Source organism: Chiloscyllium punctatum, chromosome 5 (genome assembly GCF_047496795.1).
Source record: "Chiloscyllium punctatum isolate Juve2018m chromosome 5, sChiPun1.3, whole genome shotgun sequence".
Classification (NCBI taxonomy): Eukaryota; Metazoa; Chordata; class Chondrichthyes; order Orectolobiformes; family Hemiscylliidae; genus Chiloscyllium; species Chiloscyllium punctatum.
In genome coordinates this window covers 41,838,299-41,864,307 of record NC_092743.1, presented here as the reverse complement: position 1 = coordinate 41,864,307, position 26,009 = coordinate 41,838,299, and the positions used below count along the sequence as shown (strand labels likewise).

The following is a 26,009-nucleotide window of genomic DNA, read 5'->3' as shown; positions in this document are numbered from 1 at the left end:
CCTCAAGGAGGTGAAGGGCCAGCAAGCCTCGCTCTTTGCCTCGGAGGCCTCCAGGATAATCTTCCGGTCCAGGGTCCGCTCGGTGGAGCAGGACGAGACGTGCTCACGTTTCTTCTTCCAGAAGGTGCACAAAGAGAGCTCCGTGCTCAGCAGCCTGAAGAAAGAAGATGGCTCGGTAACGTCATCTCAGGCTGACGTCATGAGGATCAGCAAATCCTTCTACGCCAGCCTGTATGACTCGAAGCCGACCGACAGCGCGGCCTCCCAGTCGTTCCTGTCCTCTATCACGGAGGTCCTAGATGACGGAACATGAGAGAGGCTGGACCAGCCGCTATCTCTGGATGAACTGACCAAGGCCCTCGAGTCCTTCGAAAAGAATAAAACTCCCGGAAGCGACGGCTTACCGGTCGAGGTTTATTCCGCTCTTTGGGACTTGATCGGCCAGGACCTGCTGGAGGTGTATGTCAGTATGCTCCGGGCAGGTACCATGAGTGAATCCATGAGGAAAGGCATCATCACCCTCGTCTACAAGCGGAAGGGGGAGAGGGAGGAAATTAGAAATTGGAGACCGATCTCACTGTTAAATGCAGACTACAAAATCCTGTCAAAGGTCATCGCCAACCGGGTCAGGTCTGCTCTGGGATCGGTGATCCACCCGGACCAAACCTGTGCTGTACCGGGCAGGAAGATCTCTGAGAGTCTCGCACTCCTCAGGGATACGATCGCCTACGTGCAGGACAGGGGGGTGGACACCTGCCTCATCAGCCTGGACCAGGAGAAAGCCTTTGACAGGATATCGCATACATATATGAGGGATGTCCTCTCCAAAATGGGCTTTGGGGAGGGAATCGGAAATTGGATCAGACTGCTCTACACCAACATTGTCAGTGCAGTCTCAATCAATGGGTGGGAATCAGATAGCTTCCCTGTAAGATCTGGAGTCAGGCAGGGATGCCCCCTCTCACCCGCCTTGTTTGTGTGTTGCATAGAGCCATTTGCCGAATCCATCAGGAAGGATGCGAGCCTGAGGGGGGTGACTATTCCTGGCAGCGGGGGCCTGCAGGTTAAGGCCTCCCTGTACATGGATGACGTCGCTGTTTTCTGCTCGGATCCGCTGTCCGTGCACAGACTCGTGTGCATCTGCGACCAGTTCGAACGGGCCTCGGGGGCCAAGGTAAACCGAGGCAAGAGCGAGGCCATGCTCTTCGGGAACTGGGCCGACCAATCCTCTATCCCCTTCACCGTCAGGACTGACCACCTGAAGGTGCTGGGTATTTGGTTCGGGGGGGCTGGGGCGTGCGCCAAGACCTGGGAGGAGCGGATCAGGAAGATGAGACAGAAACTAGGCAGATGGGGGCAACGGTCGCTCTCCATCGCGGGAAAAAACCTGGTCATCAGGTGTGAGGTACTCTCAGTATTGCTATATGTGGCACAGGTCTGGCCTATCCCCAGGACCTGTGCCGCCGCAGTCACCCGGGCCATCTTCCAATTCATTTGGAGATCAAAGATGGACCGGGTCCGAAGAGACTCTATGTACAAAGACCGATGCAATGGGGGAAAAAACATGCCCAATGCCACCCTCACCCTGATGGCCACCTTTGTGTGTGGCTGCATCAAGCTGTGCGTGGATCCCCGGTACGCAAACACCAAGTGTCACTACGTACTGAGGTTCTACCTGTCCCCGGTGTTGCGAAGGATGGGCCTGGCCTCGCTGCCGCGGAACGCTCCGAGTAGTTGGACCGTTCCGTATCACCTGTCCTTCGTGGAGAAATTTATGAGGAAAAACACCTTTGACCACAAGTCCATCAGGAAGTGGTCAGCACGTAGCGTCCTTGAGACCCTTCGGGAAAAGGAGAGGGCGGATCCTGTCGAGCGGTTCCCCGAGCAGACTGTCAAAGCCATTTGGCAGAATGCCTCATCGCCAGAACTTTCCAACAAGCACCAAGACGTGGCTTGGCTGGTGGTGAGAAGGGCTCTGCCTGTGAGATCCTTTATGCACGCCCGGACTCTCTGCCGCACCGCACGCTGCCCTCGAAGTGGCTGCGGGGGGGACGAGACTGTCACACACCTCCTTCTGGAATGTGCCTATGCAGAGGAAGTCTGGAGAGGAATGCAGTGGTGCTTGTCGAGGTTCGTCCCGAGCAGCGCCGTGACGCGGGACTCCGTGCTCTACGGCCTGTTCCCCGGGACTCACACCGAGACGAACATTAACTGCGCCTGGAGGATCATCAACTCGGTGAAGGACGCTCTCTGGGCGGTCCGAAACCTGTTGATCTTCCAGCTGAAGGAGTTGACCCCGACCGAGTGTTGCAGACTGGCACATTCCAAGGTCCAAGACTACGTGTTGAGGGACGCGCTGAAGCTTGGAGCAGCTGCCGCCAAGGCGCGGTGGGGAAAGACCACTGTGTAAGATCGGCCTGCCGAAAGAAGAACAGGGGGCCCATTCAGACGTTTTTTTTTGGGCTCTGCTGATGCCTCAGCCAAATATATGTATATATACAAGATTGAAAAAATACACAGGATTGTAAAGGACAAGAATAAAGTCGAATCTGTGTTTGTAAATATGGACATATGTATGGCATGATCCAATGTACAGACCATCAAATCATTTATGAATAAAGTATATTTTTGAAATAAAAAAAAAAGTTGTGTTCCTCCAGAGGGCTCCCTGCTGCTCGTGGTTTGCAACTGCAGACGTCACAGCACACCAACAGGCAGACTTCTCTGAAGAAGAAGAAGAAGAAGAAGGTGTATTTTGGAGAAAGAGAACACTTGGGGCTGTTACCAGACGAAAAAAGAGGGCTTCTCCTTCATCCTCGTGAGCTGCAGCCCTGCGGTCAGGTTCCGCAAAGTGCTGCTTTCAGATACACGCCAAGCAGGCCGAGATGCAAAGAGCAACCGCCACTCGTCTGAAGCAGCACCCGCGAGCCCTGTCTGACCGGTAGGGCCTTTCCTAAGTGCTGACCTGCTCGGATGCGTTGCTATTCAACTTGTGCAACTGTGGAAGTGGCACACCCCGTGCAGGCCAGATTTCATGAAGAGGAAACGAAGAGAAGTCCACAGGCAGTTTTCCGACAGGAATGGAAGACTCCTTCGTCCGGACGTTGACATAGTAAGTTGTCATCGAGCAGTTTAGAGCGCCGCTTCGCGGGAAAACTTTGCTTGAAAGGAGTCATAGAGTCATAGAGATGTACGTCACGGAAAGAGACCCGTCGGTCGGACCTTTCCGACCAGATATCCCATCCCAATCTAGTCGTACCTGCCGGCACCCGGGCCATATCCCTCCAAACCCTTCCTATTCATATAGCCACCCAGATGCCTTTTAAATATTGCAATTGTACTCGCCTCCGCCACTTCCTCTGGCAGCTCATTCCATACACGTACCACCCTCTGTGTGAAAAAGGTGCCCCTTAGTTCTCTTTCATATCTTTTCCCTCTCACCCTAAACCTCTGCCCTCTAGTGCTGGTCTCCCGCACCCCAGGGAAAAGACTTTCTCTCTTTATCCGATCTATACGCCTCATGATTTTATATCACCCATACAAATATCTCAGCAAGGGGCCCAGCAATCACTTCCTTAGCTTCCCCCAGACCTGATCAGGTCCTGGGCATTGATCCACTTGTACGCGCTTCAAGGCATCCAGCATTCCTCCTCTGCAATGTGGACAATTTTCAAGATGTCACCATCCATTTCCCTATATTCTATACTTCTCCCTACATTCTATCCTTTTCCACAGTAAACACTGATGCAAAATACTCGTTTAGTATCGGCCCAGCCTCTCCTGCGGCTCGGCACAAAGGCCGCTGTGCTGATCCTCGAGGGGCCCTATTCTCTCCCTAGTCACCCTTTTGTCCTTATAATGTATTTGCAAAATCCCTTTGGATTTTCCTTAACTCTATCTGCCAAAACTATCTCAGGTCCCCTTTTTACCCTCCTGATTTCCCTACTGTCTTTACACTCTGGAAAACACGGTGCCGCCGAAAGAATCGCCAGCGAGACGCTCTGAGATTCCAGAATCCAAACGAACCGATCGGCGCCAGCAGTCACAACAAGTGTGAGGTAGCACTCGAGAGCGCTGTCTGACTGATTGGAGACTTGCGACACGTTCAAGTGAGTGCTGACTGACTGCGTGGATGTTGTGTTCCTCCAGAGGGACCGGTGGATCGGACGGTGTTTGTGAAGAAAGTTCTGCTGGAGTGTTGCGGCCTTGCAGCCGCAGACGTGTACTGCCTGCAGGATTTCCCTGGGGCAGGCTACTTCGATGTGACCTTCAGAAGCGCGAAGCTGTGCGAACAGCTCCTGAAGGTCTTCAAGGAGAAGGAAGGGGAGCCGCTGTTCTCCATCTTGTCGGCGACGCCATTGTGTGTGCTTCCTGCACAGAGGAACCGGGTTGTTACAATCCATATGTACAACCCCTACGTTCCAGCGGCTGATGTCCTGACCTTCCTGGGAAGGTACGTCCAAGTCGAGGGAGAAGCCACCGATGTGATCGACCCCTTTGGGATCTGGACCAGTAAGAGGCAGGTCAAGGTAACTCTGAGGGCCGATGACAGTGGGAACATCCTCCACCCACCCTCGAGCTTCGCAATCGGAGGGAGCAGAGGCTACCTGACATATGCAGGGCAGCCCAAAGTGTGCCGAACCTGCGGGAAGTCGGGACACGTGGCGGTGGATTGCAAAGTGACCATCTGCAGGAACTGCAAACAGGAGGGTCACTTGACAAAGGACTGTCGGGAGGAAAAGAGCTGCAACCTGTGCGGGGAGGCGGGCCACATGTACAAGGCCTGCCCAAGACGAGGAGCCGCCACCTACGCACAGATGGCCGGAGGTGGCAACACGAGCCGCGGACCGACAAAGTCTAACGAGGTACCGCGAATCAGCAAAGGAACGGTGCCTGGAGGCACCCAGAAGGAAGGGAAGGTTGTAGAGGAGCAGGCAGCAGACAGCGGGGAGATGGAGCAGCCGACCCAAGCTCCTGCAAGACAGACGGAGGAAATGGAAGAGGAGGGATCAAAGGAGGCAGAGCAGTGGATTATCGTTAAAAACAGGAAAAGGAAACCTCTCGAGGGCCCCAAAGCCACCAAGCGAAGGGGGAAGAGACACCTCCAAGAGGAGGATACAGGCAGCTCCTCCGAGGGTGAGGACGGGCGCAAGAAGGGTCGCCTCCGGAGGAAGAGGCAGAGCGCCGTGGGGAGAAAGGAGGGCAACACCGCCCAAGAAGGAAAAGACGATCCCTCTGAGGGGATGGGTGAAGGCCTCCCCCTACCCGGTGAGAACCAAGGGGTACCCACCGGCCCACAGCTCCAGGGAACTGGGAGCAGCGTCCCAGTGACAGCCCTGATGTCAGATGGAGAACGGGGCGATGCGGACCCTGGGTCTGACACGATGACACCAGAGCGGGGAAATGACTCCAGCGTGGAGCCGGACAACTACCTCAGCCCTGGGAAGGTCCAGCAGTTTGCTGTCACCACGGGGATGCACGCAGCTACCCCACTGGAGCAAGACCAGAAGAAAATGGACACTGGTAACCCCGCAAACTGTTAAAATGGGGTTTAAAATTGCCAGCATAAATGTGCGTAGCATTAAAGCGGCTACGCGATGTGTTTCAATGCTGGCCTTCCTGGCCAACGTCAAAGCCGATGTCCTGTTTCTGCAGGAGTGCGGGATACCGCACCTCAGCAGTTACAGGAGATGGTCGAGCTTGTGGGCCCACGGGCCGTCAGTGTGGTCGGGGGGCAACGATAGCCGCGCCTCCGGCCTGGGTATCCTGTTGCGGGGAGGCAACTTCACCATCTCCGAGGTTAAGGAGGTGGTGGGCGGGCGCCTCCTCGTCGTGGACGTCAAATACAGAAACGCCCCAGTGGGTAAGAGTGAACGGTTGGCCGTCCTGCAACAGCTTCCACTGCTGCTGGCTACGTCCAGGCCGGTCATTCTGGCCGGAGACTTCAACTGCATCATTGATGCTGATGGACGATCCGGCGGGGGGGACAGTAAACCGGACGCTACGTCCAGGGCCCTGATGGAAACGGTCAAAGACGCCAAGCTGCACGACGTCTTCAGCGCCCCTGCAGACGGAGCGCAGCGTAGATACACCTGGTCACGGGCAGACGGGTCTATCCGCTCAAGGATAGATTACCTGTTTGTGTCCCGAACGCTCTCGGTCAGATCCACCGACGTCAAGCCGGTGTTCTTCTCTGACCACTGCCTCCTGCTGGCCGACTGTCACCTACAGGACGAACAGCGAGCGGGCAAGGGAACGTGGAAACTGAACACTAAGCTGTTGACCCCGGGAAACATCGAAGAGCTCAAGAGGGATTACGCAGGTTGGAGAACCGTGAAGCCCCTCTTTGAGTCTCCAGCGGACTGGTGGGAAACGGTAAAAGGGAACATCAAGAGGTTCTTTATCCTCAAAGGTGTCCAGGAGGCGAGAGAGAGGCAGGGAAAACTGTCCCAGCTCCAGGAAAGTATGCAGAACCTGCTCCTGCTGCAGACGATGGGGGTGGATGTCACGGAGGACCTCAAGGAGGTGAAGGGCCAGCAAGCCTCGCTCTTTGCCTCGGAGGCCTCCAGGATAATCTTCCGGTCCAGGGTCCGCTCGGTGGAGCAGGACGAGACGTGCTCACGTTTCTTCTTCCAGAAGGTGCACAAAGAGAGCTCCGTGCTCAGCAGCCTGAAGAAAGAAGATGGCTCGGTAACGTCATCTCAGGCTGACGTCATGAGGATCAGCAAATCCTTCTACGCCAGCCTGTATGACTCGAAGCCGACCGACAGCGCGGCCTCCCAGTCGTTCCTGTCCTCTATCACGGAGGTCCTAGATGACGGAACATGAGAGAGGCTGGACCAGCCGCTATCTCTGGATGAACTGACCAAGGCCCTCGAGTCCTTCGAAAAGAATAAAACTCCCGGAAGCGACGGCTTACCGGTCGAGGTTTATTCCGCTCTTTGGGACTTGATCGGCCAGGACCTGCTGGAGGTGTATGTCAGTATGCTCCGGGCAGGTACCATGAGTGAATCCATGAGGAAAGGCATCATCACCCTCGTCTACAAGCGGAAGGGGGAGAGGGAGGAAATTAGAAATTGGAGACCGATCTCACTGTTAAATGCAGACTACAAAATCCTGTCAAAGGTCATCGCCAACCGGGTCAGGTCTGCTCTGGGATCGGTGATCCACCCGGACCAAACCTGTGCTGTACCGGGCAGGAAGATCTCTGAGAGTCTCGCACTCCTCAGGGATACGATCGCCTACGTGCAGGACAGGGGGGTGGACACCTGCCTCATCAGCCTGGACCAGGAGAAAGCCTTTGACAGGATATCGCATACATATATGAGGGATGTCCTCTCCAAAATGGGCTTTGGGGAGGGAATCGGAAATTGGATCAGACTGCTCTACACCAACATTGTCAGTGCAGTCTCAATCAATGGGTGGGAATCAGATAGCTTCCCTGTAAGATCTGGAGTCAGGCAGGGATGCCCCCTCTCACCCGCCTTGTTTGTGTGTTGCATAGAGCCATTTGCCGAATCCATCAGGAAGGATGCGAGCCTGAGGGGGGTGACTATTCCTGGCAGCGGGGGCCTGCAGGTTAAGGCCTCCCTGTACATGGATGACGTCGCTGTTTTCTGCTCGGATCCGCTGTCCGTGCACAGACTCGTGTGCATCTGCGACCAGTTCGAACGGGCCTCGGGGGCCAAGGTAAACCGAGGCAAGAGCGAGGCCATGCTCTTCGGGAACTGGGCCGACCAATCCTCTATCCCCTTCACCGTCAGGACTGACCACCTGAAGGTGCTGGGTATTTGGTTCGGGGGGGCTGGGGCGTGCGCCAAGACCTGGGAGGAGCGGATCAGGAAGATGAGACAGAAACTAGGCAGATGGGGGCAACGGTCGCTCTCCATCGCGGGAAAAAACCTGGTCATCAGGTGTGAGGTACTCTCAGTATTGCTATATGTGGCACAGGTCTGGCCTATCCCCAGGACCTGTGCCGCCGCAGTCACCCGGGCCATCTTCCAATTCATTTGGAGATCAAAGATGGACCGGGTCCGAAGAGACTCTATGTACAAAGACCGATGCAATGGGGGAAAAAACATGCCCAATGCCACCCTCACCCTGATGGCCACCTTTGTGTGTGGCTGCATCAAGCTGTGCGTGGATCCCCGGTACGCAAACACCAAGTGTCACTACGTACTGAGGTTCTACCTGTCCCCGGTGTTGCGAAGGATGGGCCTGGCCTCGCTGCCGCGGAACGCTCCGAGTAGTTGGACCGTTCCGTATCACCTGTCCTTCGTGGAGAAATTTATGAGGAAAAACACCTTTGACCACAAGTCCATCAGGAAGTGGTCAGCACGTAGCGTCCTTGAGACCCTTCGGGAAAAGGAGAGGGCGGATCCTGTCGAGCGGTTCCCCGAGCAGACTGTCAAAGCCATTTGGCAGAATGCCTCATCGCCAGAACTTTCCAACAAGCACCAAGACGTGGCTTGGCTGGTGGTGAGAAGGGCTCTGCCTGTGAGATCCTTTATGCACGCCCGGACTCTCTGCCGCACCGCACGCTGCCCTCGAAGTGGCTGCGGGGGGGACGAGACTGTCACACACCTCCTTCTGGAATGTGCCTATGCAGAGGAAGTCTGGAGAGGAATGCAGTGGTGCTTGTCGAGGTTCGTCCCGAGCAGCGCCGTGACGCGGGACTCCGTGCTCTACGGCCTGTTCCCCGGGACTCACACCGAGACGAACATTAACTGCGCCTGGAGGATCATCAACTCGGTGAAGGACGCTCTCTGGGCGGTCCGAAACCTGTTGATCTTCCAGCTGAAGGAGTTGACCCCGACCGAGTGTTGCAGACTGGCACATTCCAAGGTCCAAGACTACGTGTTGAGGGACGCGCTGAAGCTTGGAGCAGCTGCCGCCAAGGCGCGGTGGGGAAAGACCACTGTGTAAGATCGGCCTGCCGAAAGAAGAACAGGGGGCCCATTCAGACGTTTTTTTTTGGGCTCTGCTGATGCCTCAGCCAAATATATGTATATATACAAGATTGAAAAAATACACAGGATTGTAAAGGACAAGAATAAAGTCGAATCTGTGTTTGTAAATATGGACATATGTATGGCATGATCCAATGTACAGACCATCAAATCATTTATGAATAAAGTATATTTTTGAAATAAAAAAAAAAGTTGTGTTCCTCCAGAGGGCTCCCTGCTGCTCGTGGTTTGCAACTGCAGACGTCACAGCACACCAACAGGCAGACTTCTCTGAAGAAGAAGAAGAAGAAGAAGGTGTATTTTGGAGAAAGAGAACACTTGGGGCTGTTACCAGACGAAAAAAGAGGGCTTCTCCTTCATCCTCGTGAGCTGCAGCCCTGCGGTCAGGTTCCGCAAAGTGCTGCTTTCAGATACACGCCAAGCAGGCCGAGATGCAAAGAGCAACCGCCACTCGTCTGAAGCAGCACCCGCGAGCCCTGTCTGACCGGTAGGGCCTTTCCTAAGTGCTGACCTGCTCGGATGCGTTGCTATTCAACTTGTGCAACTGTGGAAGTGGCACACCCCGTGCAGGCCAGATTTCATGAAGAGGAAACGAAGAGAAGTCCACAGGCAGTTTTCCGACAGGAATGGAAGACTCCTTCGTCCGGACGTTGACATAGTAAGTTGTCATCGAGCAGTTTAGAGCGCCGCTTCGCGGGAAAACTTTGCTTGAAAGGAGTCATAGAGTCATAGAGATGTACGTCACGGAAAGAGACCCGTCGGTCGGACCTTTCCGACCAGATATCCCATCCCAATCTAGTCGTACCTGCCGGCACCCGGGCCATATCCCTCCAAACCCTTCCTATTCATATAGCCACCCAGATGCCTTTTAAATATTGCAATTGTACTCGCCTCCGCCACTTCCTCTGGCAGCTCATTCCATACACGTACCACCCTCTGTGTGAAAAAGGTGCCCCTTAGTTCTCTTTCATATCTTTTCCCTCTCACCCTAAACCTCTGCCCTCTAGTGCTGGTCTCCCGCACCCCAGGGAAAAGACTTTCTCTCTTTATCCGATCTATACGCCTCATGATTTTATATCACCCATACAAATATCTCAGCAAGGGGCCCAGCAATCACTTCCTTAGCTTCCCCCAGACCTGATCAGGTCCTGGGCATTGATCCACTTGTACGCGCTTCAAGGCATCCAGCATTCCTCCTCTGCAATGTGGACAATTTTCAAGATGTCACCATCCATTTCCCTATATTCTATACTTCTCCCTACATTCTATCCTTTTCCACAGTAAACACTGATGCAAAATACTCGTTTAGTATCGGCCCAGCCTCTCCTGCGGCTCGGCACAAAGGCCGCTGTGCTGATCCTCGAGGGGCCCTATTCTCTCCCTAGTCACCCTTTTGTCCTTATAATGTATTTGCAAAATCCCTTTGGATTTTCCTTAACTCTATCTGCCAAAACTATCTCAGGTCCCCTTTTTACCCTCCTGATTTCCCTACTGTCTTTACACTCTTGTACGGATTCACTCGATCTATCCTGTCTATACCTGACATGTGCTTCCTTCTTTTCCTGAAGCAAACCCTCATTTTCTTAGGCTCTTTGGTAAACGGAAGCACCTCCCTTCTTGCCTGCATGGAGTGCTGAGCAAAGGATCTTAGTGCGCTGTGACGTGGCTCTCCAGCAGCGGAGCCATCGAGACAAAGAAGTGAAAGGCTTTGCCGAATGTTGCCTGCCAAGCGCAAGACATACCGGGCTTTGCCGAGCTCCTGACGCCACGGCTCTGCGGTACCGCGAGTGGGCCGTGTCTCTGCACGGGCCAGAGCCCAGCATGTAACGGGCGAGGTGCGTGATTGTGGATTGAAAGCCGATATCCTGGCCTCACTGGAGCTGCAGCTTTCTGACGAGGGTTGCTCTGTGGCTCGCGGCACCTTGAAAACCGGCCTATTTGGGCACGCGGTATGAGCCTCGGCTGTCGGCTGGCCTTTTTAGCGCAGTAGGCAGCGCGTCAGTCTCATAATCTGAAGGTCCTGAGTTCAATTCTCAGAGAAGGCAAGACTGTGGCCTTTGTCACCAGACGTGTTTTCTTTCTCTCCGCGGGCAATAATAATTGCTTTGGACGGCTTCACGCCTGATTTGAACTGACCACACCAGAGCAAACGCGTCGCTGGAAGGTTTAACATCTGGGCGACACGTGCTCAACTTTTTTTTCTGCACAGCATTTTGTAAACTCACCATCGTGCTATCTGTGCAGCAGCAAAGACTGGAGCCACACGCAGGGTTCACGCGAGGGTCACACTGCTTGCGTCTCAAGCGTGTCCCCAGGAAAAGCACTGTGGAGAATGTGGGCATCGATCCCACTACCTCTCGCATGCGAAGCGAGCGCTCTACCATTTGAGCTAATTCCCCTACGACGTGCACTTGCTTAGCCCCCATGGTGCTTCGGAACGATGAGCTGAGAGCAGCAGGTGATTTCCTCTCGAGATTGCACGCTGTATTCAACCGAACAACGCGACGCGACTATCGACACATCCGAGCAGCAGCAGCAGCAGCACGTGCGCGAAGTCTTCTGGAAAACACGGTGCCGCCGAAAGAATCGCCAGCGAGACGCTCTGAGATTCCAGAATCCAAACGAACCGATCGGCGCCAGCAGTCACAACAAGTGTGAGGTAGCACTCGAGAGCGCTGTCTGACTGATTGGAGACTTGCGACACGTTCAAGTGAGTGCTGACTGACTGCGTGGATGTTGTGTTCCTCCAGAGGGCTCCCTGCTGCTCGTGGTTTGCAACTGCAGACGTCACAGCACACCAACAGGCAGACTTCTCTGAAGAAGAAGAAGAAGAAGAAGGTGTATTTTGGAGAAAGAGAACACTTGGGGCTGTTACCAGACGAAAAAAGAGGGCTTCTCCTTCATCCTCGTGAGCTGCAGCCCTGCGGTCAGGTTCCGCAAAGTGCTGCTTTCAGATACACGCCAAGCAGGCCGAGATGCAAAGAGCAACCGCCACTCGTCTGAAGCAGCACCCGCGAGCCCTGTCTGACCGGTAGGGCCTTTCCTAAGTGCTGACCTGCTCGGATGCGTTGCTGTTCAACTTGTGCAACTGTGGAAGTGGCACACCCCGTGCAGGCCAGATTTCATGAAGAGGAAACGAAGAGAAGTCCACAGGCAGTTTTCCGACAGGAATGGAAGACTCCTTCGTCCGGACGTTGACATAGTAAGTTGTCATCGAGCAGTTTAGAGCGCCGCTTCGCGGGAAAACTTTGCTTGAAAGGAGTCATAGAGTCATAGAGATGTACGTCACGGAAAGAGACCCGTCGGTCGGACCTTTCCGACCAGATATCCCATCCCAATCTAGTCGTACCTGCCGGCACCCGGGCCATATCCCTCCAAACCCTTCCTATTCATATAGCCACCCAGATGCCTTTTAAATATTGCAATTGTACTCGCCTCCGCCACTTCCTCTGGCAGCTCATTCCATACACGTACCACCCTCTGTGTGAAAAAGGTGCCCCTTAGTTCTCTTTCATATCTTTTCCCTCTCACCCTAAACCTCTGCCCTCTAGTGCTGGTCTCCCGCACCCCAGGGAAAAGACTTTCTCTCTTTATCCGATCTATACGCCTCATGATTTTATATCACCCATACAAATATCTCAGCAAGGGGCCCAGCAATCACTTCCTTAGCTTCCCCCAGACCTGATCAGGTCCTGGGCATTGATCCACTTGTACGCGCTTCAAGGCATCCAGCATTCCTCCTCTGCAATGTGGACAATTTTCAAGATGTCACCATCCATTTCCCTATATTCTATACTTCTCCCTACATTCTATCCTTTTCCACAGTAAACACTGATGCAAAATACTCGTTTAGTATCGGCCCAGCCTCTCCTGCGGCTCGGCACAAAGGCCGCTGTGCTGATCCTCGAGGGGCCCTATTCTCTCCCTAGTCACCCTTTTGTCCTTATAATGTATTTGCAAAATCCCTTTGGATTTTCCTTAACTCTATCTGCCAAAACTATCTCAGGTCCCCTTTTTACCCTCCTGATTTCCCTACTGTCTTTACACTCTGGAAAACACGGTGCCGCCGAAAGAATCGCCAGCGAGACGCTCTGAGATTCCAGAATCCAAACGAACCGATCGGCGCCAGCAGTCACAACAAGTGTGAGGTAGCACTCGAGAGCGCTGTCTGACTGATTGGAGACTTGCGACACGTTCAAGTGAGTGCTGACTGACTGCGTGGATGTTGTGTTCCTCCAGAGGGACCGGTGGATCGGACGGTGTTTGTGAAGAAAGTTCTACTGGAGTGTTGCGGCCTTGCAGCCGCAGACGTGTACTGCCTGCAGGATTTCCCTGGGGCAGGCTACTTCGATGTGACCTTCAGAAGCGCGAACCTGTGCGAACAGCTCCTGAAGGTCTTCAAGGAGAAGGAAGGGGAGCCGCTGTTCTCCATCTTGTCGGCGACGCCATTGTGTGTGCTTCCTGCACAGAGGAACCGGGTTGTTACAATCCATATGTACAACCCCTACGTTCCAGCGGCTGATGTCCTGACCTTCCTGGGAAGGTACGTCCAAGTCGAGGGAGAAGCCACCGATGTGATCGACCCCTTTGGGATCTGGACCAGTAAGAGGCAGGTCAAGGTAACTCTGAGGGCCGATGACAGTGGGAACATCCTCCACCCACCCTCGAGCTTCGCAATCGGAGGGAGCAGAGGCTACCTGACATATGCAGGGCAGCCCAAAGTGTGCCGAACCTGCGGGAAGTCGGGACACGTGGCGGTGGATTGCAAAGTGACCATCTGCAGGAACTGCAAACAGGAGGGTCACTTGACAAAGGACTGTCGGGAGGAAAAGAGCTGCAACCTGTGCGGGGAGGCGGGCCACATGTACAAGGCCTGCCCAAGACGAGGAGCCGCCACCTACGCACAGATGGCCGGAGGTGGCAACACGAGCCGCGGACCGACAAAGTCTAACGAGGTACCGCGAATCAGCAAAGGAACGGTGCCTGGAGGCACCCAGAAGGAAGGGAAGGTTGTAGAGGAGCAGGCAGCAGACAGCGGGGAGATGGAGCAGCCGACCCAAGCTCCTGCAAGACAGACGGAGGAAATGGAAGAGGAGGGATCAAAGGAGGCAGAGCAGTGGATTATCGTTAAAAACAGGAAAAGGAAACCTCTCGAGGGCCCCAAAGCCACCAAGCGAAGGGGGAAGAGACACCTCCAAGAGGAGGATACAGGCAGCTCCTCCGAGGGTGAGGATGGGCGCAAGAAGGGTCGCCTCCGGAGGAAGAGGCAGAGCGCCGTGGGGAGAAAGGAGGGCAACACCGCCCAAGAAGGAAAAGACGATCCCTCTGAGGGGATGGGTGAAGGCCTCCCCCTACCCGGTGAGAACCAAGGGGTACCCACCGGCCCACAGCTCCAGGGAACTGGGAGCAGCGTCCCAGTGACAGCCCTGATGTCAGATGGAGAACGGGGCGATGCGGACCCTGGGTCTGACACGATGACACCAGAGCGGGGAAATGACTCCAGCGTGGAGCCGGACAACTACCTCAGCCCTGGGAAGGTCCAGCAGTTTGCTGTCACCACGGGGATGCACGCAGCTACCCCACTGGAGCAAGACCAGAAGAAAATGGACACTGGTAACCCCGCAAACTGTTAAAATGGGGTTTAAAATTGCCAGCATAAATGTGCGTAGCATTAAAGCGGCTACGCGATGTGTTTCAACGCTGGCCTTCCTGGCCAACGTCAAAGCCGATGTCCTGTTTCTGCAGGAGTGCGGGATACCGCACCTCAGCAGTTACAGGAGATGGTCGAGCTTGTGGGCCCACGGGCCGTCAGTGTGGTCGGGGGGCAACGATAGCCGCGCCTCCGGCCTGGGTATCCTGTTGCGGGGAGGCAACTTCACCATCTCCGAGGTTAAGGAGGTGGTGGGCGGGCGCCTCCTCGTCGTGGACGTCAAATACAGAAACGCTCCCGTGAGACTAATCAACGTGTACGCCCCAGTGGGTAAGAGTGAACAGTTGGCCGTCCTGCAACAGCTTCCACTGCTGCTGGCTACGTCCAGGCCGGTCATTCTGGCCGGAGACTTCAACTGCATCATTGATGCTGATGGACGATCCGGCGGGGGGGACAGTAAACCGGACGCTACGTCCAGGGCCCTGATGGAAACGGTCAAAGACGCCAAGCTGCACGACGTCTTCAGCGCCCCTGCAGACGGAGCGCAGCGTAGATACACCTGGTCACGGGCAGACGGGTCTATCCGCTCAAGGATAGATTACCTGTTTGTGTCCCGAACGCTCTCGGTCAGATCCACCGACGTCAAGCCGGTGTTCTTCTCTGACCACTGCCTCCTGCTGGCCGACTGTCACCTACAGGACGAACAGCGGGCGGGCAAGGGAACGTGGAAACTGAACACTAAGCTGTTGACCCCGGGAAACATCGAAGAGCTCAAGAGGGATTACGCAGGTTGGAGAACCGTGAAGCCCCTCTTTGAGTCTCCAGCGGACTGGTGGGAAACGGTAAAAGGGAACATCAAGAGGTTCTTTATCCTCAAAGGTGTCCAGGAGGCGAGAGAGAGGCGGGGAAAACTGTCCCAGCTCCAGGAAAGTATGCAGAACCTGCTCCTGCTGCAGACGATGGGGGTGGATGTCACGGAGGACCTCAAGGAGGTGAAGGGCCAGCAAGCCTCGCTCTTTGCCTCGGAGGCCTCCAGGATAATCTTCCGGTCCAGGGTCCGCTCGGTGGAGCAGGACGAGACGTGCTCACGTTTCTTCTTCCAGAAGGTGCACAAAGAGAGCTCCGTGCTCAGCAGCCTGAAGAAAGAAGATGGCTCGGTAACGTCATCTCAGGCTGACGTCATGAGGATCAGCAAATCCTTCTACGCCAGCCTGTATGACTCGAAGCCGACCGACAGCGCGGCCTCCCAGTCGTTCCTGTCCTCTATCACGGAGGTCCTAGATGACGGAACACGAGAGAGGCTGGACCAGCCGCTATCTCTGGATGAACTGACCAAGGCCCTCGAGTCCTTCGAAAAGAATAAAACTCCCGGAAGCGACGGCTTACCGGTCGAGGTTTATTCCGCTCTTTGGGACTTGATCGGCCAGGACCTGCTGGAGGTGTATGTCAGTATGCTCCGGGCAGGTACCATGAGTGAATCCATGAGGAAAGGCATCATCACCCTCGTCTACAAGCGGAAGGGGGAGAGGGAGGAAATTAGAAATTGGAGACCGATCTCACTGTTAAATGCAGACTACAAAATCCTGTCAAAGGTCATCGCCAACCGGGTCAGGTCTGCTCTGGGATCGGTGATCCACCCGGACCAAACCTGTGCTGTACCGGGCAGGAAGATCTCTGAGAGTCTCGCACTCCTCAGGGATACGATCGCCTACGTGCAGGACAGGGGGGTGGACACCTGCCTCATCAGCCTGGACCAGGAGAAAGCCTTTGACAGGATATCGCATACATATATGAGGGATGTCCTCTCCAAAATGGGCTTTGGGGAGGGAATCGGAAATTGGATCAGACTGCTCTACACCAACATTGTCAGTGCAGTCTCAATCAATGGGTGGGAATCAGATAGCTTCCCTGTAAGATCTGGAGTCAGGCAGGGATGCCCCCTCTCACCCGCCTTGTTTGTGTGTTGCATAGAGCCATTTGCCGAATCCATTAGGAAGGATGCGAGCCTGAGGGGGGTGACTATTCCTGGCAGCGGGGGCCTGCAGGTTAAGGCCTCCCTGTACATGGATGACGTCGCTGTTTTCTGCTCGGATCCGCTGTCCGTGCACAGACTCGTGTGCATCTGCGACCAGTTCGAACGGGCCTCGGGGGCCAAGGTAAACCGAGGCAAGAGCGAGGCCATGCTCTTCAGGAACTGGGCCGACCAATCCTCTATCCCCTTCACCGTCAGGACTGACCACCTGAAGGTGCTGGGTATTTGGTTCGGGGGGGCTGGGGCGTGCGCCAAGACCTGGGAGGAGCGGATCAGGAAGATGAGACAGAAACTAGGCAGATGGGGGCAACGGTCGCTCTCCATCGCGGGAAAAAACCTGGTCATCAGGTGTGAGGTACTCTCAGTATTGCTATATGTGGCACAGGTCTGGCCTATCCCCAGGACCTGTGCCGCCGCAGTCACCCGGGCCATCTTCCAATTCATTTGGAGATCAAAGATGGACCGGGTCCGAAGAGACTCTATGTACAAAGACCGGTGCAATGGGGGAAAAAACACGCCCAATGCCACCCTCACCCTGATGGCCACCTTTGTGTGTGGCTGCATCAAGCTGTGCGTGGATCCCCGGTACGCAAACACCAAGTGTCACTACGTACTGAGGTTCTACCTGTCCCCGGTGTTGCGAAGGATGGGCCTGGCCTCGCTGCCGCGGAACGCTCCGAGTAGTTGGACCGTTCCGTATCACCTGTCCTTCGTGGAGAAATTTATGAGGAAAAACACCTTTGACCACAAGTCCATCAGGAAGTGGTCAGCACGTAGCGTCCTTGAGACCCTTCGGGAAAAGGAGAGGGCGGATCCTGTCGAGCGGTTCCCTGAGCAGACTGTCAAAGCCATTTGGCAGAATGCCTCATCGCCAGAACTTTCCAACAAGCACCAAGACGTGGCTTGGCTGGTGGTGAGAAGGGCTCTGCCTGTGAGATCCTTTATGCACGCCCGGACTCTCTGCCGCACCGCACGCTGCCCTCGAAGTGGCTGCGGGGGGGACGAGACTGTCACACACCTCCTTCTGGAATGTGCCTATGCAGAGGAAGTCTGGAGAGGAATGCAGTGGTGCTTGTCGAGGTTCGTCCCGAGCAGCGCCGTGACGCGGGACTCCGTGCTCTATGGCCTGTTCCCCGGGACTCACACCGAGACGAACATTAACTGCGCCTGGAGGATCATCAACTCGGTGAAGGACGCTCTCTGGGCGGTCCGAAACCTGTTGATCTTCCAGCTGAAGGAGTTGACCCCGACCGAGTGTTGCAGACTGGCACATTCCAAGGTCCAAGACTACGTGTTGAGGGACGCGCTGAAGCTTGGGGCAGCTGCCGCCAAGGCGCGGTGGGGAAAGACCACTGTGTAAGATCGGCCTGCCGAAAGAAGAACAGGGGGCCCATACAGACGTTTTTTTGGGCTCTGCTGATGCCTCAGCCAAATATATGTATATATACAAGATTGAAAAAATGCACAGGATTGTAAAGGACAAGAATAAAGTCGAATCTGTGTTTGTAAATATGGACATATGTATGGCATGATCCAATGTACAGACCATCAAATCATTTATGAATAAAGTATATTTTTGAAATAAAAAAAAAAAAGTTCCTCCAGAGGGCTCCCTGCTGCTCGTGGTTTGCAACTGCAGACGTCACAGCACACCAACAGGCAGACTTCTCTGAAGAAGAAGAAGAAGAAGAAGGTGTATTTTGGAGAAAGAGAACACTTGGGGCTGTTACCAGACGAAAAAAGAGGGCTTCTCCTTCATCCTCGTGAGCTGCAGCCCTGCGGTAGGGTTCCGCAAAGTGCTGCTTTCAGATACACGCCAAGCAGGCCGAGATGCAAAGAGCAACCGCCACTCGTCTGAAGCAGCACCCGCGAGCCCTGTCTGACCGGTAGGGCCTTTCCTAAGTGCTGACCTGCTCGGATGCGTTGCTGTTCAACTTGTGCAACTGTGGAAGTGGCACACCCCGTGCAGGCCAGATTTCATGAAGAGGAAACGAAGAGAAGTCCACAGGCAGTTTTCCGACAGGAATGGAAGACTCCTTCGTCCGGACGTTGACATAGTAAGTTGTCATCGAGCAGTTTAGAGCGCCGCTTCGCGGGAAAACTTTGCTTGAAAGGAGTCAGAGAGTCATAGAGATGTACGTCACGGAAAGAGACCCGTCGGTCGGACCTTTCCGACCAGATATCCCATCCCAATCTAGTCGTACCTGCCGGCACCCGGGCCATATCCCTCCAAACCCTTCCTATTCATATAGCCACCCAGATGCCTTTTAAATATTGCAATTGTACTCGCCTCCGCCACTTCCTCTGGCAGCTCATTCCATACACGTACCACCCTCTGTGTGAAAAAGGTGCCCCTTAGTTCTCTTTCATATCTTTTCCCTCTCACCCTAAACCTCTGCCCTCTAGTGCTGGTCTCCCGCACCCCAGGGAAAAGACTTTCTCTCTTTATCCGATCTATACGCCTCATGATTTTATATCACCCATACAAATATCTCAGCAAGGGGCCCAGCAATCACTTCCTTAGCTTCCCCCAGACCTGATCAGATCCTGGGCATTGATCCACTTGTACGCGCTTCAAGGCATCCAGCATTCCTCCTCTGCAATGTGGACAATTTTCAAGATGTCACCATCCATTTCCCTATATTCTATACTTCTCCCTACATTCTATCCTTTTCCACAGTAAACACTGATGCAAAATACTCGTTTAGTATCGGCCCAGCCTCTCCTGCGGCTCGGCACAAAGGCCGCTGTGCTGATCCTCGAGGGGCCCTATTCTCTCCCTAGTCACCCTTTTGTCCTTATAATGTATTTGCAAAATCCCTTTGGATTTTCCTTAACTCTATCTGCCAAAACTATCTCAGGTCCCCTTTTTACCCTCCTGATTTCCCTACTGTCTTTACACTCTTGTACGGATTCACTCGATCTATCCTGTCTATACCTGACATGTGCTTCCTTCTTTTCCTGAAGCAAACCCTCATTTTCTTAGGCTCTTTGGTAAACGGAAGCACCTCCCTTCTTGCCTGCATGGAGTGCTGAGCAAAGGATCTCAGTGCGCTGTGACGTGGCTCTCCAGCAGCGGAGCCATCGAGACAAAGAAGTGAAAGGCTTTGCCGAATGTTGCCTGCCAAGCGCAAGACATACCGGGCTTTGCCGAGCTCCTGACGCCACGGCTCTGCGGTACCGCGAGTGGGCCGTGTCTCTGCACGGGCCAGAGCCCAGCATGTAACGGGCGAGGTGCGTGATTGTGGATTGAAAGCCGATATCCTGGCCTCACTGGAGCTGCAGCTTTCTGACGAGGGTTGCTCTGTGGCTCGCGGCACCTTGAAAACCGGCCTATTTGGGCACGCGGTATGAGCCTCGGCTGTCGGCTGGCCTTCTTAGCGCAGTAGGCAGCGCGTCAGTCTCATAATCTGAAGGTCCTGAGTTCAATCCTCAGAGAAGGCAAGACTGTGGCCTTTGTCACCGGACGTGTTTTCTTTCTCTCCGCGGGCAATAATAATTGCTTTGGACGGCTTCACGCCTGATTTGAACTGACCACACCAGAGCAAACGCGTCGCTGGAAGGTTTAACATCTGGGCGACACGTGCTCAACTTTTTTTTCTGCACAGCATTTTGTAAACTCACCATCGTGCTATCTGTGCAGCAGCAAAGACTGGAGCCACACGCAGGGTTCACGCGAGGGTCACACTGCTTGCGTCTCAAGCGTGTCCCCAGGAAAAGCACTGTGGAGAATGTGGGCATCGATCCCACTACCTCTCGCATGCGAAGCGAGCGCTCTACCATTTGAGCTAATTCCCCTACGACGTGCACTTGCTTAGCCCCCATGGTGCTTCGGAACGATGAGCTGAGAGCAGCAGGTGATTTCCTCTCGAGATTGCACGCTGTATTCAACCGAACAACGCGACGCGACTATCGACACATCCGAGCAGCAGCAGCAGCAGCACGTGCGCGAAGTCTTCTGGAAAACACGGTGCCGCCGAAAGAATCGCCAGCGAGACGCTCTGAGATTCCAGAATCCAAACGAACCGATCGGCGCCAGCAGTCACAACAAGTGTGAGGTAGCACTCGAGAGCGCTGTCTGACTGATTGGAGACTTGCGACACGTTCAAGTGAGTGCTGACTGACTGCGTGGATGTTGTGTTCCTCCAGAGGGCTCCCTGCTGCTCGTGGTTTGCAACTGCAGACGTCACAGCACACCAACAGGCAGACTTCTCTGAAGAAGAAGAAGAAGAAGAAGGTGTATTTTGGAGAAAGAGAACACTTGGGGCTGTTACCAGACGAAAAAAGAGGGCTTCTCCTTCATCCTCGTGAGCTGCAGCCCTGCGGTCAGGTTCCGCAAAGTGCTGCTTTCAGATACACGCCAAGCAGGCCGAGATGCAAAGAGCAACCGCCACTCGTCTGAAGCAGCACCCGCGAGCCCTGTCTGACCGGTAGGGCCTTTCCTAAGTGCTGACCTGCTCGGATGCGTTGCTGTTCAACTTGTGCAACTGTGGAAGTGGCACACCCCGTGCAGGCCAGATTTCATGAAGAGGAAACGAAGAGAAGTCCACAGGCAGTTTTCCGACAGGAATGGAAGACTCCTTCGTCCGGACGTTGACATAGTAAGTTGTCATCGAGCAGTTTAGAGCGCCGCTTCGCGGGAAAACTTTGCTTGAAAGGAGTCATAGAGTCATAGAGATGTACGTCATGGAAAGAGACCCTTCGGTCGGACCTTTCCGACCAGATATCCCATCCCAATCTAGTCGTACCTGCCGGCACCCGGGCCATATCCCTCCAAACCCTTCCTATTCATATAGCCACCCAGATGCCTTTTAAATATTGCAATTGTACTCGCCTCCGCCACTTCCTCTGGCAGCTCATTCCATACACGTACCACCCTCTGTGTGAAAAAGGTGCCCCTTAGTTCTCTTTCATATCTTTTCCCTCTCACCCTAAACCTCTGCCCTCTAGTGCTGGTCTCCCGCACCCCAGGGAAAAGACTTTCTCTCTTTATCCGATCTATACGCCTCATGATTTTATATCACCCATACAAATATCTCAGCAAGGGGCCCAGCAATCACTTCCTTAGCTTCCCCCAGACCTGATCAGGTCCTGGGCATTGATCCACTTGTACGCGCTTCAAGGCATCCAGCATTCCTCCTCTGCAATGTGGACAATTTTCAAGATGTCACCATCCATTTCCCTATATTCTATACTTCTCCCTACATTCTATCCTTTTCCACAGTAAACACTGATGCAAAATACTCGTTTAGTATCAGCCCAGCCTCTCCTGCGGCTCGGCACAAAGGCCGCTGTGCTGATCCTCGAGGGGCCCTATTCTCTCCCTAGTCACCCTTTTGTCCTTATAATGTATTTGCAAAATCCCTTTGGATTTTCCTTAACTCTATCTGCCAAAACTATCTCAGGTCCCCTTTTTACCCTCCTGATTTCCCTACTGTCTTTACACTCTTGTACGGATTCACTCGATCTATCCTGTCTATACCTGACATGTGCTTCCTTCTTTTCCTGAAGCAAACCCTCATTTTCTTAGGCTCTTTGGTAAACGGAAGCACCTCCCTTCTTGCCTGCATGGAGTGCTGAGCAAAGGATCTCAGTGCGCTGTGACGTGGCTCTCCAGCAGCGGAGCCATCGAGACAAAGAAGTGAAAGGCTTTGCCGAATGTTGCCTGCCAAGCGCAAGACATACCGGGCTTTGCCGAGCTCCTGACGCCACGGCTCTGCGGTACCGCGAGTGGGCCGTGTCTCTGCACGGGCCAGAGCCCAGCATGTAACGGGCGAGGTGCGTGATTGTGGATTGAAAGCCGATATCCTGGCCTCACTGGAGCTGCAGCTTTCTGACGAGGGTTGCTCTGTGGCTCGCGGCACCTTGAAAACCGGCCTATTTGGGCACGCGGTATGAGCCTCGGCTGTCGGCTGGCCTTCTTAGCGCAGTAGGCAGCGCGTCAGTCTCATAATCTGAAGGTCCTGAGTTCAATCCTCAGAGAAGGCAAGACTGTGGCCTTTGTCACCGGGCGTGTTTTCTTTCTCTCCGCGGGCAATAATAATTGCTTTGGACGGCTTCACGCCTGATTTGAACTGACCACACCAGAGCAAACGCGTCGCTGGAAGGTTTAACATCTGGGCGACACGTGCTCAACTTTTTTTTCTGCACAGCATTTTGTAAACTCACCATCGTGCTATCTGTGCAGCAGCAAAGACTGGAGCCACACGCAGGGTTCACGCGAGGGTCACACTGCTTGCGTCTCAAGCGTGTCCCCAGGAAAAGCACTGTGGAGAATGTGGGCATCGATCCCACTACCTCTCGCATGCGAAGCGAGCGCTCTACCATTTGAGCTAATTCCCCTACGACGTGCACTTGCTTAGCCCCCATGGTGCTTCGGAACGATGAGCTGAGAGCAGCAGGTGATTTCCTCTCGAGATTGCACGCTGTATTCAACCGAACAACGCGACGCGACTATCGACACATCCGAGCAGCAGCAGCAGCAGCACGTGCGCGAAGTCTTCTGGAAAACACGGTGCCGCCGAAAGAATCGCCAGCGAGACGCTCTGAGATTCCAGAATCCAAACAAACCGATCGGCGCCAGCAGTCACAACAAGTGTGAGGTAGCACTCGAGAGCGCTGTCTGACTGATTGGAGACTTGCGACACGTTCAAGTGAGTGCTGACTGACTGCGTGGATGTTGTGTTCCTCCAGAGGGCTCCCTGCTGCTCGTGGTTTGCAACTGCAGACGTCACAGCACACCAACAGGCAGACTTCTCTGAAGAAGAAGAAGAAGAAGAAGGTGTATTTTGGAGAAAGAGAACACTTGGGGCTGTTACCAGACGAAAAAAGAGGGCTTCTCCTTCATCCTCATGAGCTGCAGCCCTGCGGTCAGGTTCCGCAAAGTGCTGCTTTCAGATACACGCCAAGCAGGCCGAGATGCAAAGAGCAACCGCCACTCGTCTGAAGCAGCACCCGCGAGCCCTGTCTGACCGGTAGGGCCTTTCCTAAGTGCTGACCTGCTCGGATGCGTTGCTGTTCAACTTGTGCAACTGTGGAAGTGGCACACCCCGTGCAGGCCAGATTTCATGAAGAGGAAACGAAGAGAAGTCCACAGGCAGTTTTCCGACAGGAATGGAAGACTCCTTCGTCCGGACGTTGACATAGTAAGTTGTCATCGAGCAGTTTAGAGCGCCGCTTCGCGGGAAAACTTTGCTTGAAAGGAGTCATAGAGTCATAGAGATGTACGTCACGGAAAGAGACCCTTCGGTCGGACCTTTCCGACCAGATATCCCATCCCAATCTAGTCGTACCTGCCGGCACCCGGGCCATATCCCTCCAAACCCTTCCTATTCATATAGCCACCCAGATGCCTTTTAAATATTGCAATTGTACTCGCCTCCGCCACTTCCTCTGGCAGCTCATTCCATACACGTACCACCCTCTGTGTGAAAAAGGTGCCCCTTAGTTCTCTTTCATATCTTTTCCCTCTCACCCTAAACCTCTGCCCTCTAGTGCTGGTCTCCCGCACCCCAGGGAAAAGACTTTCTCTCTTTATCCGATCTATACGCCTCATGATTTTATATCACCCATACAAATATCTCAGCAAGGGGCCCAGCAATCACTTCCTTAGCTTCCCCCAGACCTGATCAGGTCCTGGGCATTGATCCACTTGTACGCGCTTCAAGGCATCCAGCATTCCTCCTCTGCAATGTGGACAATTTTCAAGATGTCACCATCCATTTCCCTATATTCTATACTTCTCCCTACATTCTATCCTTTTCCACAGTAAACACTGATGCAAAATACTCGTTTAGTATCAGCCCAGCCTCTCCTGCGGCTCGGCACAAAGGCCGCTGTGCTGATCCTCGAGGGGCCCTATTCTCTCCCTAGTCACCCTTTTGTCCTTATAATGTATTTGCAAAATCCCTTTGGATTTTCCTTAACTCTATCTGCCAAAACTATCTCAGGTCCCCTTTTTACCCTCCTGATTTCCCTACTGTCTTTACACTCTTGTACGGATTCACTCGATCTATCCTGTCTATACCTGACATGTGCTTCCTTCTTTTCCTGAAGCAAACCCTCATTTTCTTAGGCTCTTTGGTAAACGGAAGCACCTCCCTTCTTGCCTGCATGGAGTGCTGAGCAAAGGATCTTAGTGCGCTGTGACGTGGCTCTCCAGCAGCGGAGCCATCGAGACAAAGAAGTGAAAGGCTTTGCCGAATGTTGCCTGCCAAGCGCAAGACATACCGGGCTTTGCCGAGCTCCTGACGCCACGGCTCTGCGGTACCGCGAGTGGGCCGTGTCTCTGCACGGGCCAGAGCCCAGCATGTAACGGGCGAGGTGCGTGATTGTGGATTGAAAGCCGATATCCTGGCCTCACTGGAGCTGCAGCTTTCTGACGAGGGTTGCTCTGTGGCTCGCGGCACCTTGAAAACCGGCCTATTTGGGCACGCGGTATGAGCCTCGGCTGTCGGCTGGCCTTCTTAGCGCAGTAGGCAGCGCGTCAGTCTCATAATCTGAAGGTCCTGAGTTCAATCCTCAGAGAAGGCAAGACTGTGGCCTTTGTCACCGGGCGTGTTTTCTTTCTCTCCGCGGGCAATAATAATTGCTTTGGACGGCTTCACGCCTGATTTGAACTGACCACACCAGAGCAAACGCGTCGCTGGAAGGTTTAACATCTGGGCGACACGTGCTCAACTTTTTTTTCTGCACAGCATTTTGTAAACTCACCATCGTGCTATCTGTGCAGCAGCAAAGACTGGAGCCACACGCAGGGTTCACGCGAGGGTCACACTGCTTGCGTCTCAAGCGTGTCCCCAGGAAAAGCACTGTGGAGAATGTGGGCATCGATCCCACTACCTCTCGCATGCGAAGCGAGCGCTCTACCATTTGAGCTAATTCCCCTACGACGTGCACTTGCTTAGCCCCCATGGTGCTTCGGAACGATGAGCTGAGAGCAGCAGGTGATTTCCTCTCGAGATTGCACGCTGTATTCAACCGAACAACGCGACGCGACTATCGACACATCCGAGCAGCAGCAGCAGCAGCACGTGCGCGAAGTCTTCTGGAAAACACGGTGCCGCCGAAAGAATCGCCAGCGAGACGCTCTGAGATTCCAGAATCCAAACAAACCGATCGGCGCCAGCAGTCACAACAAGTGTGAGGTAGCACTCGAGAGCGCTGTCTGACTGATTGGAGACTTGCGACACGTTCAAGTGAGTGCTGACTGACTGCGTGGATGTTGTGTTCCTCCAGAGGGCTCCCTGCTGCTCGTGGTTTGCAACTGCAGACGTCACAGCACACCAACAGGCAGACTTCTCTGAAGAAGAAGAAGAAGAAGAAGGTGTATTTTGGAGAAAGAGAACACTTGGGGCTG

At 54.1% G+C, this 26,009-nt stretch overlaps 8 non-coding genes across 8 annotated transcripts; 4 read left to right on the top strand and 4 right to left on the bottom strand.

Moving 5' to 3' along the window:
* The first annotated feature begins 10,941 nt into the window (after positions 1-10,941).
* On the top strand, positions 10,942-11,014 carry trnam-cau (transfer RNA methionine (anticodon CAU)). The gene has a single exon. It is a non-coding gene; the product is annotated as a tRNA-Met (tRNA).
* Positions 11,015-11,295: 281 nt separating this feature from the next.
* Positions 11,296-11,368, bottom strand: trnaa-cgc (transfer RNA alanine (anticodon CGC)). Its single transcript has one exon. It is a non-coding gene; the product is annotated as a tRNA-Ala (tRNA).
* An 8,654-nt stretch (positions 11,369-20,022) lies between these two features.
* Positions 20,023-20,095, top strand: trnam-cau (transfer RNA methionine (anticodon CAU)). The gene has a single exon. It is a non-coding gene; the product is annotated as a tRNA-Met (tRNA).
* Positions 20,096-20,376: 281 nt separating this feature from the next.
* trnaa-cgc (transfer RNA alanine (anticodon CGC)) lies at positions 20,377-20,449 on the bottom strand. Its single transcript has one exon. It is a non-coding gene; the product is annotated as a tRNA-Ala (tRNA).
* A 2,117-nt stretch (positions 20,450-22,566) lies between these two features.
* trnam-cau (transfer RNA methionine (anticodon CAU)) lies at positions 22,567-22,639 on the top strand. Its single transcript has one exon. It is a non-coding gene; the product is annotated as a tRNA-Met (tRNA).
* A 281-nt stretch (positions 22,640-22,920) lies between these two features.
* trnaa-cgc (transfer RNA alanine (anticodon CGC)) lies at positions 22,921-22,993 on the bottom strand. Its single transcript has one exon. It is a non-coding gene; the product is annotated as a tRNA-Ala (tRNA).
* Positions 22,994-25,110: 2,117 nt separating this feature from the next.
* On the top strand, positions 25,111-25,183 carry trnam-cau (transfer RNA methionine (anticodon CAU)). Its single transcript has one exon. It is a non-coding gene; the product is annotated as a tRNA-Met (tRNA).
* Positions 25,184-25,464: 281 nt separating this feature from the next.
* On the bottom strand, positions 25,465-25,537 carry trnaa-cgc (transfer RNA alanine (anticodon CGC)). The gene has a single exon. It is a non-coding gene; the product is annotated as a tRNA-Ala (tRNA).
* Between the last annotated feature and the right edge of the window lie 472 nt (positions 25,538-26,009).